The sequence below is a fragment of the Bos indicus x Bos taurus genome, chromosome 1, assembly GCF_003369695.1.
Source record: "Bos indicus x Bos taurus breed Angus x Brahman F1 hybrid chromosome 1, Bos_hybrid_MaternalHap_v2.0, whole genome shotgun sequence".
Classification (NCBI taxonomy): domain Eukaryota; kingdom Metazoa; phylum Chordata; class Mammalia; order Artiodactyla; family Bovidae; genus Bos; species Bos indicus x Bos taurus.
This window is the reverse complement of record NC_040076.1, coordinates 373,312-390,637: the sequence shown is the minus strand read 5'-3', so window position 1 is coordinate 390,637 and position 17,326 is coordinate 373,312. Positions and strand designations below refer to the sequence as shown.

At 44.8% G+C, this 17,326-nt stretch overlaps 1 long non-coding RNA gene and 1 pseudogene across 1 annotated transcript; one reads left to right on the top strand and one right to left on the bottom strand.

Annotated features, from left to right (window-relative positions):
- Positions 1-16,288, bottom strand: part of LOC113899109 — a 43,073-nt pseudogene extending 26,785 nt beyond the window's left edge.
- On the top strand, positions 11,511-13,914 carry LOC113877264. Its single transcript, XR_003507340.1, has 2 exons — positions 11,511-11,599; positions 13,428-13,914. It is a non-coding gene; the product is annotated as an uncharacterized LOC113877264 (long non-coding RNA).
- Positions 16,289-17,326: the final 1,038 nt, after the last annotated feature.

The window sequence follows — 17,326 nt, the reverse complement described above, 5'->3', positions numbered from 1 at the left end:
TGACAGGTGGTGGACGCCAGGTATCTTACCATTGGAATGGGAAGTTACGGAGAAACAAAAGGAAAGGTTCCAAGATCCATGGAGACATCATCACAAATTACCTTTAACTGAATATGTTCAAAGGTAAACTGGAATACATGTATATATTTCCGAGTATTGTCAGCTGAGCATATTTAGCTCCTACATGTATGTTGTGCATATCATTCTCTAATGAAAGGGACATTTGTCCCTCGTGGTCCTGTGGTAAAGGATATGCTTACCAATGCAGGGAACACAGGTTCACTCCCTAGTGCTAGAAGATTCTACATGCCCAGGGGCAACTAAGCCCCTGTACAACTACTGAAGTACTTGCATGCTACACAGCCCAAGTTCTGCAACCAGAGCAACTGCTGCAATGAGAAGCCAGGGCACGGCCACTAGAGGGCAGCCTCTGCTCACTACAACCAGACATCTAGCAACGAAGACCCAGCATAATCAAAAATAATTCAATGTTAAAAAAAATAAAAGGACAGAAGTTCTTTGAATAAATGACTGAGATTAGGGGTGAAGCAGTACATATATGAGCCAGGATAATATTAAAGTATGAGAAAGTAAAGAAAGTAAAGACAACTATCAAGCTGTCCAAACTGATAAAAATGAATGATTACACAGTTTTATCTGTATACACTAGCAAATAATAATCTGAAAAGGAATTTAAAAAAATTCCCTTTCAATAATGTCAACATTAATAAAATACTTTGCCATGGATGTAACGAGGATGACAAGACTGGCACACTGGGAATTATACACGGTTGCTGAAAAAATAACATGAATACATGTACAGATGTCCCATAGTGATGGAAAGACTTAAGATGGCAATACCATGGAATGTATCTTCAATCTGAAATGAAGATCAAATATGACTTGATCACTCAGAGCTTTTGTGTCATAAAGTTTTATTAAAGTATAAAAGAGATAGAGAAAGCTGCTGACATAGACTTCAGATGGGCGCAGTAAGAGTACCCCCTGCTGGTCTTTAGCCAGATGTTATACAGCCACTAGCAGTCTGCTAAGGAAAGAAAGGCAATGTCTCAGAGAATGGCACCAGGCCTGTCACCCACAACATGCATTGAGATAACATTGGCAGCAGGTGAGTCATCCTGGGCCATAAAATGATTGACATGAATCTTGAAGAAAGGCAGATTTCCAGGCAAATATATCATTTCATTAACATAGATTAGGAGAACAAGGTATGAGTAAGACATACTGGTTTGTCAAGTCAGTTCTGAGCCTTTAGGGGAACTGACCTGAAGCCAGAGTTTAGCGGAAATACGTAGTATATTAACATAGCTTAAGACAAACATTTCCTTACGAAAAAATGCATTGCTTAGCTCAAGGTTTGAGAAAAGTTAAGTTCAGGTGGAGCCAGAAGTCATCATTGCAACACAGAATTTTCAGAGAAACCTCCTTTTAAATTTGTATCGAGAAGGGGAAAAAAATGTAACACTAGTTTGTTTCCTCTGGCTGCTTGAGAGAGAGAGAAAAAAACGTCTGACACTTGCAGCCTATTCCCTCTGTCTGGAGAACCCAGGCCTTCCTGCCTGTTACCCTCTCAGGGCCTTTAGGAAGCAATACACAAGCTGACCCTAACATACACGTGGAATGACAAGGGACTCCAAAGAGCCAGAACAATCACGTGAGTCTGCAGTGCTAAGGTCCTCTGGTATGCTGTGCTAAGTCGCTTCAGTCACGTCTGACTGTCAGAGCCTGCCAGGCTCCTCTGTCCATGGGAATTCTCCAGGCAAGAATACTGGAGTGGGTTGCCGTGCCCTCCTCCAGGGAATCTTACCAACCCAGGGATCGGATTCCTGCATTGGCAGGTAGGTTCTTTACCACTAGCACCACCTGGGGCAAAAGTGCCTAAACGGAGATCAGGGAAACCCAGTTAGGAGAAGGGACTCAGAGGAAAGGAAGTGAGGCAAGGAGACTCTTAGTCACACTCAGAGAAGCCCGGCAGGTAGTTCTGCAGGTGGAAGAGGGGAGGAAGCAGGCTGGAGCTGTGTAGAAGATGAAAGAGGGAACTAAAGCAGGGGCCCCCAACCTCTAGGATCTAATGCCTGATGATCTGAAGTGGAGCTGATGAAATAATACTAGAAATAAGTGTTTGGTCACTCAGATGTGTCCAACCCTTTGTAGCCCACCAGGCTTCTCAGTCCATTGAATTCTTCAGGCAAGAATACTGGAGTGGGCTGTCATTTCCTTCTCCAGGAGATCTTCCCCACCCACTGATTGAACCCGGGTCTCCCACACTGTGGGCAGACTCTTTACCAACGGAGCCACCAGGGAAAAAAAATAGAAATAGAGTGCACAATAAATGGACTGCACTTGAAACATCCCAAAAGCTTCCCCCACCCCTGTCTGTCAAAAGATTGTCTTCCAAAAAGAACTCCCGAGGTCCAGGAAGGAACTTCAAGTGTACTTGACTGTCCCAGGTTGCTGGCTTAGGGAGATGCTGAAGCAGGGGTGTCCAAAGAGGTAGAACCTCCCTTGCGTGGGTTCCTCAACAGACCTCCGATAGCCTTGGTGATGGAGGGAGAGATTTGTTTCATTTTTTTAAATATCCCTGTGGGATAAACTGAAAACTTAGCAATTCTTTTACAGTCTTCCTAATAAAATGTTTTCTTTCTTTACTGAACTGTGAAGTACCAACTGTGACAATCACTGTTCTAATATACCTCATAGTGTTGCCGACACTATGGATATAATTATTGAAATTGAACTTATTCAATAAAAATGATGAAGCATCTGCCCTGTGCCCAGCACTTTCCAAGGGTTGGGGAGTACAGTGAAAATACTCCATGAGATGCACAGCTGGTAGGCACATTCTTTAAAAAAGCCTTTTACATTTCCACCAATAGTTTATTCTCAATGTCAACACTTGCCAATTAATACCATGCTGGGTGGGAAGCTCATTAAAAACCCAGGAGCCAGAGTTCCTGGAAGGATATCCCATTCTCCCTTGGACAGTCCTCCACCCTTTCTGGCTCTCAGTTTCCTCATCTGCAAAATCATGGACAACTGATTATAATTTATCCCTGGAACCCAAGTCAATTGAGGGGGAGGGGAAATATTACTCCAAGGCCTGGATGAGAGACCAGATTGAAAGAAAAATATGTCATTGCTGGTTTTCAGTCAAACAGACAGATACAATGAAGGAAGGAGCCCCTGGCCCTGCGGGATCTGCCTAGGGCTCTAGTCTGGGAAATTCTTACACATCAGGAGATGGCTCCGAGCTGGATTTCACCAAGAACATCCATGCAAAGGACAAGTCTGCAGAGCTCTGTGCCCATCAGCCACAGGAAGAGACTGCCTCCCAACAGCCAGCAGCATTTACAAGTGACCTCCTAAGGCCTTTGCCAAACTACAGGGGCAACTCTGGGTTTTCTGTTTCCCTCACTTTTCTGACTCTTTTCTTAAAAAAAAAAAAAAAAAAAAAAACCCACACATTTCTTCATAGAATGCCACAGTGGAAGGAAAATAGGCCTTCAAATTTTTAGACCTCAATTTGCAAAAAACTTGGAGCTTGGTTGTATTTTTTTTTTTAATTAAATCACCACATAACTTAAATTTTTTACACGTTCTAATTATTCAGTTCCAAAACACCAAACTTATTGCACAGGGTTCCCATGGAAAGGACCCCTCGCAGCAGGACAGCCACAGATTCCACCATGAAAGGGCAGCAAGGTGCCCTCCTCCCTTCTTTTCTGCCTGGGTGGCCACCAGGTATTTAAATCCATGCACCCTACTAAATATCTAGGGTGCAACTGGTGGACCCTTCCCTTTCCCATCGCAGCAGGTGGTCAAGGGCCCACTGGGCTGCAAAGTGGCAGAAGCAGGGCTGGGCCAGCCAGCCAGAGTAAGGGTTATGAAGTCCCCACAGGTGAAATCACCAGGAAGGATAAATCCCTTGGACTTCCAGCAGGCACTAGGCTGCTTGGGAAAACCCGCGCGGGTCTGAGCTTTATGCGACAGGGTAAAGCGGTAAAGGCCTTGACCCCAAAGGTGAGGCCTTTCCGTGACCGCCAGGTTAGGGGGCTCTGAGACTGTGCCAACAGAGAGGGCAGAATACGTGGTTCCCTCCTCCACTGAGTCCCAGTTTCCTTACTTGTGGTCCACACCCCTCCGCTCCGCTCACTGGATGCTGATCACTGGGAACCCAGGAGCGCAAGAAATGGGCGTTCCCAGACGCAATGGAGACCCCTGAGAGCACAACTGGGACCCCCTGCCCCGGACGCGCTCCCGATGTGCCACGCCCCCACGCCCACTTCCAGGAGAGGCCCGCGGGCCTCACTATTGCCCCAGATGAAACACAAGGACAAGCAAATCCACCCCACAGAGACAAGCCAAGCTTTTTATCAGCTGATCTGTCTATGATTCAGGGATAAAACTATGACTACAGAAAGGAAAGATGACCTGACCTAGGACTGCCATGATATTCTACAGAACCAGACAAAATTGGTTACAAGGAAACTTCTTTTTTCTTGGAAACTGTAAAGCTGGTTCTTTTGCATATGCAATTAAAAACAATTAGCTTGTTACAAAGGCCTGCCTAGGGCAACGCTTGAAGTTAATCCTTGCCACAGAATTCAACAACTTCCCTAGTGTCTGCCTACAATGTGGGAGACCTGGGTCCAATCCCTGGGTTGGGAAGATCTCCTGGAGAAGGGAATGGCAACCCACTCCAGTATTCTTGCCACCACCCCCCTCCCCCCACCGCCACCCACCCCCCCCCCCCCAAAAAAAAAAACAAGCTGTTCAAATAAATATTTTAAATCTCAGGTGGAAAACTAGAAGATCCTTTGTCTGTCTGTCTGGATTTATGTATGTCTCAGTGTGAGTCTTCTGTTTTTTGATAATATTGCTCAAGTTCTGAGTTCTTATTTAAATGGTCTTAAGGAAAGGAAGCCCTTACAAATCAAACAGTTGTAAATATAAGAAAACTTTGACCTAAATTAATTTCAGATTCACGTGAACTGGGAAATAGTCAATATTAAATATCTAGTATTTTTTTTTTTTTTGCTACTCTACTATAGACATGTCTAAAAGTCACTAACATTAAGCACAAAATTTTCATAGTGCCTAGGTTTATTATAAGTTAAAAATTGCTATATTGTTGTATCTGTCACAAGCTTGTCAACAAGAAAGTACCTCTAAACAATAACAAAAAAAAACTAAAAAATGTAAATATGATATAAGCTTTTAGATAAACTATTAACAATAATTATACTCTAAAATTTATATTTTTATAAATATATTATTATTATATTCTAAAATTTTTCTCAACATTGAAACTCTGGTATCTAACACAGAAGCTGCCTCATGGCAGTCACTCAACAGTCACTTGCTAAAGACTGGACTCAACAATTCCACAAAATGAGGTGTGTACTGATATAATGTCATACATGTCCACATTCCATGTAATATCCATGGACTGGAAACAGTGTAACTACCTATCAACAGGGAACTTGATTAAATACATAGTAAGGCATTAATACAATGGAATACGACACAGCTGTTTAAACCAATGTACATGTCTAGATATAGCAACTTACATGTCTACTTACATGTACCCACTTGTGAACAAAGCAGGGCACAACCACGTGTGCACATTGCAGTGCCACTGGTACCAAAAGTGTGTGTTAGTCACACAGTCGTGTCTGACTCTGCCGGGGTCCAGCCCCAGCAGGATCCAGGGAATCCCTCAGGATGATGGCGTCAGTGATAAGGAAAGTAAAGGGAGAGAAAGAGGCTTGATCTTCCTTGGTTTACACAGAAAGCCAATAAAGCTCCTGACACGGAACTTGCTCTGTTCACGGAGGCTGCAGGCGCCCTCTCGGTGGGGTGAGGACACAGGACGCACCCTCCCCGGTGAAGATGCAGGGCACCTTCCCGATCAGATCTTAGAAGCCCAGGAAAAAAAGTGAAGTCAGAGAGCCCCTGTGCCCTCAAGGAGTTATCCTGAAAGAAGAACAGAGAGAGAAAGAAAGAAAAGGAAAGAAAGAATGACACGGGAGACCAAGCTTCGGTGAACGAGGCCCATAACTTTATTTTCAAAAAGAATTTTTATACCTTGACTTGTACATAGAGGGATATGAAAGATGCAAAGTCATACAGAGTCAGCCCAAACATTACATCTGTTTTGTCTTTATCGAAACCAGGATTTTTCTCTGCATACCTTTCCCATAAACAATGTTGTGTACATTATCTTCTGGCCTTGGAGGCCTGTGGAGATTTTATGACCCTTTTTTGATAAAGGCTACTCAACCAGAAAACCTATTTTCCCTTGAAGTGTTTTTTCTTTATATTTCTAATCTATGTCAGCCTCAGAAAGTGCTAAACAGAATTACATTCTCACGGAGCAAAGGTGCAGTGAGTTACAACAAAGAAAGAACCAATTAGCTCAAAGGTCTGATGTGGTTAATTCCAAGGCTACTACTTGTTTTTCTTACATTCCAACTATGTTAACCAATGCACTCCCAGGTGCACAATGGATAAGGGATATGGGCACTTGGCAGCAAGCATTGCTTCAACAATGAAATCTTACACCAGCACTACTCTAATAGTTTTTAACTCTTTGAAAGGCTCTATATTTTTAGAATGTTTTAGGCTTCCTGTGTCTCTCACGGTTGGGAGGCTGTGAACAATCATATGCGTAGCTGCAAGAGTCTGGATAAACCTGTCAGGCAAGCTAGAAAGCCATCAGAGGGGTTTGAATTGAAACACTTCTATTATGCCCAGGAGACTTATTAACTAAAGCCCTAAGTTGACTTTTTCCAGAGAAAGGTGGTCGGGGATAGCCCCCTGTTAATGTCAGAAGAGTTGGTGAAAGGCACAAAATAGTAAGACAGACAGATGCTGGTTTTGGGGTAGATGCTCAAGCAGATCCAGGGGGTCCCTCGAGTCCTGATCCACCTTGCTCATCAGATCTCTTCCACATGAACTTGTCATGGGTGGGATCACCCGTGCTGGCTCCTGGCACGACTCTTTGTAACTCCATGGACTGAAGGCTGTCAGGCTCCTCTGTCCATGGGATTCTCCAGGCAGGAATATAGGAGTGGGCTGCCATGCCCTTAAAGAAGACAGTGAATCTTGACTGAACTGTTTGTTGGGGGAGAGTACTCATTGGAAGCTTACAAGAAACTATTAACAGTGGTTATTCGTTTGGAGGGTAGGTGGGAACTGGGTGGATGGGTGTCAGAGGTGGGAGAAAAAAACTCTACTGACTACCATTTTATACTTTCAGATTTGGGAACCCACATGAACATGGTTTATAACTCAGTAAATGAATTTTTAAGTGCTCTGTGACCAGAACCCAGTAAATTCTGTTGAATGAGTTACCACACACATGAGAGCTTCCCCATCATCTGTTCCCCTCTCCACCACCTACCCTGTCACCATTGCTTCCACTGCCACTGCCCTGGGAAGACACAGGACGCTTTTTAAAAGTTCCATCATCTTAAACTTTTAAAGCCATACTTTCTAACTATCCATTTATAGTCATAAACCCCTCCATCACTCTTTACAACTGACAAAGTGCTTTCAAACCTATGATCTAACTGGGTCCTTAGGACAACCTGAGACAGTTTATATGTTTTGAAAGTGAAAGTCACTCAGTGGTGTCCGACTCTTTGTGACACCATGGACTACAGAGTTCATGGAATTCTCCAGGCCAGGATACTGGAGAGGATAGCCTTTCCCTTCTCCAGGGGATTTGCCAACCCAAGGATAGAACCCAGGTCTATTGCACTGCAGGGGGATTCTTTACTCATTGAGCCACAAGGGAAGCCCAAGAATACTCGAGTGGGTAGCCTATCCCTTCTCCAGCAGATCTTCCTGACCCAGGAATCAAACTGGGGTCTCCTGCATTGCAAGCAGATTTTTTACCAACTGAGCTATCAGGGAAGGAGAAATTTGAAGTTTTGGGAAATTAAGGGTTCTGTCTGAGATCACGCCTCTGAAAACGACACAGCCAATCCTGATTGCCTGATGAGGATGGCACCTCCCTCACCATCCTTTCCAACTCTAAAAAGGCATAAAAGAAAGATGACAGGAGGTCTTCCACAGATTTTATGTCAGTCCCATGGCACTCTAGGTCAGATTGATGTATGTGTGGGTCAGTCTAGGTTGCGGTCCCGGGGGACAGGACTTGCTGAGAGAGGAAAACAGCCAACTTTTGTTTTGATTGTTACACTCACCCAACAGGGAAGAAAAAGGAAAGGAAAATGTTCTTGGCTGGCGTGGAGAGAACCCTGCCAGAAAATGGGATGGATGCTCTAACTTGCCAAAGACATCCCCGGAGGCCCCATTAACACCATGATACTGAACCAGAGAGATGCTGAACAGTTAGGAGTGCTGCTGATTCCCTGGCAACTTTTGAAAGCAAGCTTATGTTTCCACTGACTGAAGCAAGGGGCGGGGGGGGGGGGGGGGGTGGGGGGAGGGGGGAGTGGTGGGATGTCTAAGGACGGAATTAGAGAATGAGAGGATTTGGCTGCTGAGGACGGAGTTGCAGGTTGTCCTGGGTATGTATAACAAAAAGTTTCCCTACATCAGATTTTCCTCTGGTTCCATTTCTTAACCTCCAGACTGACCCTAGAGTCCCAGATTCATGTGATGCTGCAAGAGAATGAGAAGGAGGAGATGCACCCTTCACGACCACGACCTAAACACACTGCTCGAGCTGACTGGGGACTTAGAGAAGAGCAGCAGCAACAGTGGAAATGATGAGAATTCATCAGTGTGCCCCCTGAATTCATTGTCATCTAAGACACAGCATGTGATATAGGGAAATTGTGTAATGTGCACCGTCCAGGGCCATTCATAATGGTCTCAGAACAAATGAAGGATTCACATGTTCCCATTAGCAAGAGTCTAACTGGAATAAAAAGGTGACCCAAACAAGCTCCTCTGACCCCGTCTAAGATGGAAGACCCATCACCTTAGGAAAAACAGACTGTTTGTGTCGTAACATGATTTATTTACCCTGCATAGGAGAGAAAGCAGGATACTCACCTTCACACAGAAAAAGCAGAGAGGACTTCCCTGGTGGCACAGTGGATAGGAATCCATCTGCCAGAGCAGGGGCATTTGTTCTATCCCTGGTCCAGGAAGACTCCACAAGCTGCAGATCAACTAGGCCCGTGTGCCAAAACTAGTGAGCCCACAACCCACAACTACTGAAGCCCATGTGCTCAGAGCCTATGCTCTGCGAAGAGGGAAACTCCTGCAATAAGAAGCCTGTGCATTGCAACAAAGAGTAGCCCTTGCTTGCCATAACTAGAGAAAAGCCCTCATGGCAACAAAGATCCAGTGCAACTGAATATAAGTTTTTGACTTTTTTTTTAAGGCAGATAATTTTTAGTTTTAGTTTAGTTTTGTTGTTTTTTTCAAGAAAGGAACAAGTAACTGTCCATAACTCTTCATCTAATTCTGACACCTTCAATTCACACCTATTTTAATCACTGCAGAGAAAGTAAAATTTTCTCAAGGACTATCATAAAATATAAATGCTAGCACCTTAGTTTTATTTTAAACCTAAATTCTCAAATGAACTAGCTAATTTAACTCAGCTCTGATGTGGTACCTTTCAAAGTGGGCAGAAGGAGCCAAGATGTGATACATACAAAGTCCATCAACACCTCAATTTGGCTCTGCAGCAGCTCAGCAACCTGGAACAATTAATTCTCTTTCCCCAAAAGCTTCTGACTCTGTGCAAACATACATACCCACCCTCTGTTATCTAAGAGATCAGGATGATGAAAGGGAAAAGGAATTCTCCCCAAGATCAACATCTGACCACCCAAAATAGGACTGCCTTCACATTAAAACAATTCTCCACAGTCCCATTGTTCTATTTGTTTTGAATGATGGAAAATCTAATTGCAGTAAAATGTTAATAGCTTCATTGTGTGACCACAGGGCTAATCAGTTATATATCTAAAGAGTTTGGGGCTCAGCTGTGAGGTATTTTTGGATCAATATCAGATCTCTTGACCTCAATGTACTATTACCAAGGATTTAGTACATGAAGCAAAAATCCCACAAAATGGAGAACCACAGGACCAAGACTAAGAAGATTTAATATGAACATGCTACGGTCTGACCCAGGCTGGGGATATTCAGGTTTATACTTGGTGAGTCCAGTTCAGTGTGGAGTGGGCGCTGGCACAGATTAAGAGTCGGGTAGGAAAAAAAAAAAAAAAAGAGTTGGGGCAGGGGGAAAGAAAGGTGCTTAGATCCATGTGGGGAGTGAAATATATAACAAGCACTCAGAAAATTTTGGCAAATCTTGAAGAGGGGTCAGGGAGTTGGGAACTGTCAGTAGGGCAGGCCTAAGGAAGGAACCCTGGATAATGTATGGAAAGGAAGAATCAACACTTTTCTGCAGTCGGATGTACTTGCCCACGATGAGAACAATTTCTGTGCAAAGAACATGAAGAAAGCCTCCAGGTGCCATGGAGCCCTGGGCAGGAGGTTTGGAAGAACAAGGCCACTCCCCTAGGCCCACCCACCAGACAAGAGAAAGACAGCGCCCCCACCAAGGGCACCACAGATGGGGGAAAGAAGGAAACCACCTAATACATGCACATTGGTTCATTAACCCACATCAGAACTGTCTCCTGTGGTCTGTCACATGGTCCTATAAACACCTTGGTGGGAGACTGGGAGCGATGGGCCATGGCCTCCCTGCTCCCCTGGCTCAGTTGCAACAATGCCACTGCACAGAGAAAGCGATAGTCCTCGAAATATCCCCACAACTCAGGCATCTGCCTCAGACTGAAAGATGCCTTTTCTATCTTCATGCCTAGAGTGATCCGGATCCTTCTGTTCCATGGGAACTAGATCCTGCCACTAAGGGTTTGCATGCTACAACTGAAGATCCTGCATGCTGTAAGGAAGACTGAAGATCCCATATGCCACAACTAAGACCCAGCAGGGCCAAGTAAAAACATGCATAAGTATTTGAAATCAACAACAGAAGTAGTCATAACAGCTCAGTGTATTGAGTGCTTACTCTCAAACACCTCACATTCCCTACATAGTTAAATCATGTTGCATCCACCCCAAGATACAGATGTTACAATGGCTTCCAATTTACAGAAGAGGAAACTGAGGCACAGCATGCCAACCTTCAGCCCATCTTGTCCCCTCACTTTGTGAGGAACCTCATACCACACAGTACAGCCTGAGGACCCCAGAGTTTATGAGCAGTGCTTGTCAACTTCTGGGAGGGCTGTGGAGAGGGTGAAAAAATACTTCTTGATCTGGACTTTGGAAGAGGACTCTTGACTCCCTTGCTCTCAACATTCATATGAGTCATAGCTATCTTATTATTTTGCTGTAGCACAGGGTATAGCCAATTCTTACCCTAGTGTCTTTTTGGACCTCCCAGTCACTGGAGAAAGTTGCCAGCTGCTGCCCTTGTGAACAGTTTGAAAACTGGAAAAGGCTAGAAAACATCCTTCTGTTCTCTTGAGTGTCTGGAAAGATGGCATCTTGGAAATTGACTCCATGAGGCAAGAGGTTATAGTTCTCATCCATCCTAATGGGAAAAAAGGAGGTAAGAGCTGTAGACTGGACACCCATGGGGTGTACCGTCTTGAATCGAGAGTCAACAGAAGACTGTGACAGTGTTCCCAGTTATACAACGTCTTTTTTATTTTTTAAGTAGAGTTTAATTACAATGTTGTGCTAATTTCTGCTGTAAAGTGACTCAGTTATACATATACATACATTTTAAAATATCTTTTCCATTATGGTTTATCCCAGGAGATTGGATATGGTTCCCTGTGCTAAGGTAGGACCTTGTTGTTTTTTCCAAATGTAACAGTTTGCATCTGCCAATCCCAAACACCCAGTCCGTCCATCTCCCTCCCTCCATCGCCCTTGGCAACCACAAGTTTATTCTCTGTATTCATGAGTCTGTTTCTGTTTTGTAAATAGGTTCATTCGTGCCATATTTTACATTCCACATATAAGTGATATAGTATTTATTCTTCTCTTTGTGACTTACTCTGCTTAGTATAATTATCCCTAGTTCCATCCATGTTGCTGCAAATGGCATTCATTCTTTCTTGTTATGGCTGAGTAATATTCATATATATGTACCACATTTTCTTTAATCATTCAACTATCAAGGGACATTTAGGCTGTTTCCATATCTTGGCTGTTGGGAATAGTGCTGCTATGAACATGGGGGTGCATGTATGTTCCTGAATTACAGTTTTGTCCGGGGCATATCCCCGGACGAGGGGGACTCTGGATCATATGGTGGTCCTATGAGTTTTCTGAGGATCCCCCATACTGTTTTCCATAGTGGCTACCCCAACTTACATTCCCACCAACAGTGTAGGAGGGTTCCCTTTTCTCCACACTCTCCCCAACATTTGCTATTTGTTCTGTTTTTGATAGCCATTCTGCCTGATAGGAGATGGTACCTGGCTGCAGCTTTGATTTGCATTTATCTAAGAATTAGTGACGCTGAGTATATTTTTATGTGTCTAGTGGCCATCTGCATGTCTTCTTTGGAAAAGAAGACCTATTAAGGTTTTCTGCCCATTTTTTGATTGGGTTTTTTTGTTGTTGTTGTTGTTGAATTGTATGGTCTGTATATTTGAAATTAAGCCCTGGTCTATTGCATCATTTGCAAATATTTTCTCCCATTCTTTAGGTTGTCTTTTTTCTTTTTCTTTTCTTTTTTTTTTTTTTACAGTTTTCTTTGCTGTGCAGAAGCTTGTAAGTTTGATCAGGTCCCCTTTGTTCATATTTGGTTTTATTTCTACTACCTTGGGAGATTGACCAAAGGTAAGAAAACAAAGGTCTAATTTATGTCAGAGAACATTTTTCCCATGCTCTCTTCTAGGAGTTTTATGGTGTCATGTCTTACGTTTCAGTCTTTAAACCATTGTGAGATATTTTTCTGCAGTGTGAGGGCATATTCTATCTTCACTGATTTACATGCAGCTTCCAATTACACATCTACATGGCTCAGATTAGAGGAGTCACTCTCTCTGATTGTTTCTCTACCTCACACTGCACGTGTCTCTCCTTAAGTTTTTCAAAGCACATGAATTGGGGGGTGGGTGCAGGTGAACATTTGTGTATCTCCCAAGCTGCCTTCCTTCTCCTAGTGGAGTGCTCCTTGTTTCCTGGGCAAAGGAAAGCCAATTGCAATGACCCAGGATTCAAGTCCTATGACTGCTACTTATCTCCTGTTTGACACACAATGAATTTCTTAAATTCTCTAAGCTTAAATGTACAATCTATAAAACAAGGATGACAACAGCATTCTTCTTTGTTTAATGGTGGTGTAAGGAGTGCATTTTAAAAAAAATATGTAAAGCATTTGGCGCAGAGTAAGCACAGTATAAAACTTAACATTTTTACAGAACCCTGCATAAAGTACCTGTTGGCAAGATAGAGAAGTCAAGAGAAGGAAAAGGAGAGATGGAAGCGGCACTCCAGCCCAAAGTAGGCATTTGGGGGCTCACCAGGGAGTCTCCACTGCCACTTTCTCCTGTGACACTGACCAGAATCTGTTCTTCTCTCCGAGGGGCCCAGAATAACAGAGGAATGATTTATATGTGGTTGTTAACACACATCAGGGCAACACAGCCCTGTGAAATAGAAATCTTGTCAGACTACCATTTGACTCTGTATCTCTGCCCTAACGTTTTATAAATATGTCAGAGAAAAAGAGGAAAGAGCTGGCTGACCACCAGAGAGCCAGTGGACAAAACTGTATTTCATTATAAAATTGGAAAAGAAAATAATGTCTTCTTAAGTACTGTGGCTCTTTTTACTTTGGAAAATAAAGTTTTCTTGTTGAATAGTTTTAGAGCTGGTTTCCCTAAATAAAGACATGTAAAAATCTAAGTTTCTCCATATCAAGAAGGTACTATCTCATTCCTTGCCAGTTTTATTTAGAAACTGTACTTCTCCAGCATTTTTTTAATTCAACTTAATCTGGCTAAACCACTCAAGCCAACACAAAGCACGCCATGTATTCTAAACTTAGATATTCTGGCTTTAATATGGAAAACGTGTTACCGCAAGCTTACGGATACCCCTCTGTGGAACCTTCTGTCTTCTTTCTCAGTGATGTGAAATCTCAAGAGCTCAAACTTAGTCTGCAGACCAAGGTCATGGCCATTCCAAATATCCTTAATGCTATGCCACATACTGGGAAGATGGGACTTATTGTCCAATCACTATCTGTTAGATTCCATTTTGAGGTTCTTCCCAGTTCCTCTGTATCAGCCTCTTCCTCAAACTGGAGAGAACCAATGCATTAGGGTTCCACCTGCTGTTTTCTATTGCAAACTTCAGTTGAGCCCATAACCTGAACCCTTGTCTACATGCATTTCGTTGTGACCACACGACAAACTTTCATGGAACTTCACAAGATTCCAGGAGTCTCCCAACAGACAAGGCCTGGTCTAATTCACCTCTCTGTTCTTCAAAGCCCTGTGAGCACCTTCCCAATCCCTTAATGCCCCCTCCCCCAGGCCCTTCCTCTATAAACTTTTGCTATTTGGAGGAGCCTGGCATTGAGGTCTGCTGGCAGCTGATATGAGCGAATCTGAGTGAAACAAGAGGACAGCTGGGCTGTCCACACCAGTCCCATCTTGGCATTTAAGCAGGTGTGCAGGATTGAGTAACTACACATTTCTCATCTAACCTGCACCAGGTGTTCTGCATCAGTTACTAGGATTTAATCTCAACCAACCTTGTTTGGCACATTATGAAGGTGAGGCTCTTGAGGTTCTTGACAAGGTCAGTAACTTGCTCAAAATGACAGGAAGAATGGACCCAGAATTCCAACAACCATCTGATTCCAAAGGTGTTTGGATTGGTTTTGACCACTGTCCATCCCAAACAACTCCCACGGCATCCACTTTAAAATATAGCTTTCTTCCTCTATAAGGATTCCACCTCAATTAGGGTTCCACTTTCTTATTTCAAACTCCAGGAGATGCCATCACCTGAACTCTTATCCACAGGCATCTCATCTGCACCACAGACCAACTTGCATGGAACTCAACCAGAGAGGGCTCCTGTCCGATTGCCCTTCATACTCCTCAGAGCGCTGTGACCAGGGCCTTCTTCCCCCATTACCCCCCACATAAACCTCTGCTATTGAAAATGGGCTGTTTGTTGCTGGAAACCACCTTGAGCTTTGGCCTGAAACACTCTTCCCTGGTCAAGCACGGGAGCCATCCCTGTTTTTCCAACAGTGTTAGCCAGAGGCACCCAAGATCTCTGTAGACTCAACATAAGGAGCACCAAAGAGCAGAAAATGGGAAGGAGACCAGGGGAACATCACTTAACATCACCCAGACAGGATTCTGGAGGAGTTCCAGAGCCTGCTGGGGATAAAGGTACCTCTGCTGGCCATGCCAAGTGGCCAAAGGGATGGTATGGGCGAGAGTTGGCAGGCTCACCTGAGGAAGAAGAAATAGGAGTAATACTGGACCACGGTGTGGGAGTGACTGGAGAAGTAGCCCAGGCCGGTGAGGTTGAGCCTGGAGCCCCCGGGCACCTCGAGCATGCTGCTCATGCCTGGTCGCACAGCATCTCGATCTCAGCGGAGTAGAAGAGCCCCGCGTCGCTGGCCTCATACTGCCCGGGCAGGTAGCTGTACAGGCTGTGCATCTCCTTGCAGCGCCAGCACCTTGGCGTACACGATGATCTCGGCCAGCTCCGCTGGGCAGCCCTCGCTCAGGGGTCTCCACTCGGAGGGCAGCTGGCAGCCGCAGGCGACTTCTAGCCCGCCGGCCAGGCAGAGCGCTGCGAGCAGCAGCGGGTGCAGCATGCCGGCGGCGAGGGCGAGCGGCGGGAGCCGCCAAGTGGGCTCCGCGCCCCAGGCGCGCTACCCGGGGCGCATGGCCGGGGGAAGCGGGGAGCCCCACAGCAGCAGCGAGAGCGTCTGGGAACCCGAAGTGCCAGGCCCCACCAGTGGGAGGGGCAACCCGGGGCGCTCGGCTCCGCGCACTGCTGCGGAAGCTCAGCGTGCTGCTCCCTCCTCCTCCGGGATCCCCGTGCGGGGCCTCGCTTGGGAGGCTTTTAAAAGGGCACGGGGAGGGCCGGCCACCGCCGCCTCCTGCCCGCCCGTGGCTGGGGCGTGGGCTGCAGCGGGAGGGGCGGAGGCGGGAAGCCGTCCAGGGTCGCGAGGTGCTGGGGAGACCGCGCAGTCGGCGCTGGACCGGGAGTCCCCGGGCCGAACTCGGTGTTTGCGCCAGCGCGGAGGTCCGCGGCCGAAAAGTCAGTGTGGGGAGAGGCGGCCCAGCCCTCTTCCGGAGCCCTGCGCACCGACCAGGTGGAAGCTTTGCAGGCACAAAGCGCGCTCCAGACATGGCCTTCTTAGAATGATTGCCATCAATTGCCATGAGTACTCAGCCTACGTTTTTGCATTTTCTGAGTAGTTCCTTTACACTCAATGGCACAGAAATCGAACTTTACTGTCGCAGAGTTTACCTTGGAAATTCTGTGTGATCTAATAAACTTTTCTGCTCTCCCTTTCCATCTCTTATGTTTTAACGATGCTCTTAGGAAAGCCTTCAACATCTGAAAAGCCAAAGCCACATTGCTTGGATTTTCCTACAGCTACATGGTCTCATGATTAACCTCATTCCTACTTTCAGATTCTGAACACCCTACACCTGAGAAATAGATTCAGAAGTTCCAAAGAGCTTTTCATAAGTCAATGAGTGACTCTGAAGAGACCTAAACTCCACAGTTAAATCTTTATTTCTAAATTAGGCAGTTCCTTTTATCTCCCAATTGCCTTTATTATTCTTCATGTAGTAAGAAAAAAAAGATTATTTATAAGTATAAATATTTTGTATAGTCAAAACATCATATATATGAAATAGCATGGATATAATATACATATCATCGTACATATGTCATACATATTATATTTACAATAAGTTGATAAGCAAAACTGCTGTAAAATGGAAGGCTCTTTGTTCTGCAAGCATCTTATTAACCAGGCTTTCTGCAAGTTTAAGTCTTAGAACTTAAGAACTTAAGAACTCAGCCAAAGTCTTCTCTGACTGAAAGGAAGAGTTTTAGGGAATTTGGGAAGGAAAGATAAGGAGAAAAGTGGGGAGTGGGGAAGGGAGAAAATTCCAAGGCCTCACATCCCGTGACAACCAAATCTTCCTGTGATCCCCAGATCTTCAGTTAGGACAATTAAATTCATGCATGCTTCTTGTGACAGGGCAGAAATCCAGCTGGCGTGAGGCAGGGACTCAGGAGGAAGAGGCCATGAGCAGCATGGTCT